Below are 2,500 nucleotides of genomic sequence, written 5' to 3'. Positions count from 1 at the left end.
TGCTGCTGCGCGAAGAGCCGAGTGTCAGTTTGTCGGGTTCTGAGCGGTCGCTTCGGCGAAGTTGTCTGGCGTGCGTTGCGCTCGCGCCGGTGTTGGCGACGTGGCGGTCGAAAGGCCTGCCGACGAAGTCTTACTCCGGCGGGTGCGACGGGCGGTGACGGTTTTCTGAGTTCGGGCAGCCGAGCAAAGAACGAAATTTTAACGGAGAGAAGCCTTCGGGTTTCGCATCGACCGAGCGACGGCGCCGCATCAGCGGCGCCTCCTTCGTCGGCCTTTCGGGGCTACGCTAAAGTAGCTACCTGGTTGATCCTGCCAGTAGTCATATGCTTGTCTCAAAGATTAAGCCATGCAAGTCTAAGTACGAGCTCTCGTACAGTGAAACTGCGAATGGCTCATTAAATCAGTTATGGTTCATTTGATCGTACGTTTTACGTGGTTAACTGTGGAAATGCTAGAGCTAATACATGCGTGAAGCGCCGACCTCGCGGGAGGCGTGCTTTTATCAGACCAAAAACCGACCGGGCTTCGGCCCGCAACCTTTGGTGACTCTGGATAACTTTGCGGATCGCACGGTCTCGCACCGGCGACGGATCATTCAAGTGTCTGCCCTATCAACTTTCGTCGGTACGGTACTGGCCTACCGAGGTTCTTACGGGTAACGGAGAATCAGGGTTCGATTCCGGAGAGGGAGCCTGAGAAACGGCTACCACATCCAAGGAAGGCAGCAGGCGCGCAAATTACCCATTCCCGACGCGGGGAGGTAGTGACGAAAAATAACAATACAGGACTCTAAACGAGGCCCTGTAATTGGAATGAGTACACTTTAAAACCTTTAACGAGTATCCATTGGAGGGCAAGTCTGGTGCCAGCAGCCGCGGTAATTCCAGCTCCAAAAGTGTATATTTAAGTTGTTGCGGTTAAAAAGCTCGTAGTTGGATTTTGGGCGCAGGCGGCCGGTCCGTCGCAAGGCGTGTACTGGCCGTCCTGGCCTCACCTCCGGTTCTCCGCCGGTGCCCTTGACTGAGTGTCGGCGGCGGCCGGAACGTTTACTTTGAAAAAATTAGAGTGTTCAAAGCAGGCGATTCGCCTGAATAATGGTGCATGGAATAATGGAATAGGACCTCGGTTCTATTTTGTTGGTTTTCGGAGCGCGAGGTAATGATTAAGAGGGACAGACGGGGGCATTCGTACTGTGCCGTTAGAGGTGAAATTCTTGGATCGGCGCAAGACGAACGACTGCGAAAGCATTTGCCAAGAATGTTTTCTTTAATCAAGAGCGAAAGTCAGAGGTTCGAAGACGATCAGATACCGTCCTAGTTCTGACTATAAACGATGCCAACTAGCGATCGGGGGGCGTTAGTTTTACGACCTCTCCGGCAGCTTGCGGGAAACCAAAGTCTTTGGGTTCCGGGGGAAGTATGGTTGCAAAGCTGAAACTTAAAGGAATTGACGGAAGGGCACCACCAGGAGTGGAGCCTGCGGCTTAATTTGACTCAACACGGGAAATCTCACCCGGCCCGGACACAGTGAGGATTGACAGATTGAGAGCTCTTTCTTGATTCTGTGGGTGGTGGTGCATGGCCGTTCTTAGTTGGTGGAGCGATTTGTCTGGTTAATTCCGATAACGAACGAGACTCTGGCTTGCTAACTAGTTACGCGACCCAATCGGTCGGCGTCTAACTTCTTAGAGGGACTAGTGGCGTTTAGCCACACGAGATTGAGCAATAACAGGTCTGTGATGCCCTTAGATGTTCGGGGCCGCACGCGCGCTACACTGACCGGATCAGCATGTGCTCGCCTTGGCCGACAGGTCTGGGTAACCCGCTGAACCCCGGTCGTGCTAGGGATAGGGAATTGCAATTATTTCCCTTGAACGAGGAATTCCCAGTAAGCGCGAGTCATTAGCTCGCGTTGATTACGTCCCTGCCCTTTGTACACACCGCCCGTCGCTACTACCGATTGAATGGTTTAGTGAGGTCCTCCGATTGGACCTGGCGCGGCCGGCAACGGTCGAGCCGGCGTCCGAGAAGACGATCTAACTTGATCATTTAGAGGAAGTAAAAGTCGTAACAAGGTTTCCGTAGGTGAACCTGCGGAAGGATCATTAACGGTCTCGCAAACGCTTCGGCGAACGCGAAACTCGGACAAGCGAGAGAAAAAGTCTTTGCTACCCGGCGCCCGACCCGCGAGGAGCGGCGCGCCGGCCGGCGATTCGGTCACCCGGTAATGTTTGCGCGTCGAGTGCCGCGGTGCCGCGCGCTCCGGCTTCAAGCGTCGGCCTGGCCGACCGCTCGGCGCGGTCTATTTTGTCACCCTATAGTGCGAGGCACTGTGCGAGCGAAACAATCGTGGATGGCTCTTGGCGGTGGATCACTCGGCTCGTGAGTCGATGAAGGACGCAGCTAGCTGCGTGAATTAGTGTGAATTGCAGGACACATTGAGCATCGACGTTCTGAACGCAAATTGCGGCCTCGGGTCAATCCCGGGGCCGCGCCCGCCT

At 54.7% G+C, this 2,500-nt stretch overlaps 2 non-coding genes across 2 annotated transcripts in view; both read left to right on the top strand.

Annotated features, from left to right (window-relative positions):
• The first annotated feature begins 296 nt into the window (after nucleotides 1-296).
• LOC146142872 (small subunit ribosomal RNA) lies at nucleotides 297-2,107 on the top strand. The gene has a single exon (XR_014500219.1). It is a non-coding gene; the product is annotated as a small subunit ribosomal RNA (ribosomal RNA).
• Nucleotides 2,108-2,354: 247 nt separating this feature from the next.
• The window catches only part of LOC146142871 (5.8S ribosomal RNA), a 154-nt gene continuing 8 nt past the window's right edge, over nucleotides 2,355-2,500 (top strand). Inside the window, exon 1 of the ribosomal RNA XR_014500463.1 lies at nucleotides 2,355-2,500. This exon is cut by the window's right edge and continues 8 nt beyond it. This is a non-coding gene — a ribosomal RNA (5.8S ribosomal RNA).

Source organism: Ascidiella aspersa, chromosome 5 (genome assembly GCF_963924565.1).
Source record: "Ascidiella aspersa chromosome 5, kaAscAspe10.2, whole genome shotgun sequence".
NCBI classification, from domain to species: domain Eukaryota; kingdom Metazoa; phylum Chordata; class Ascidiacea; order Phlebobranchia; family Ascidiidae; genus Ascidiella; species Ascidiella aspersa.
This window is presented reverse-complemented; position numbering and strand designations above follow the sequence as displayed.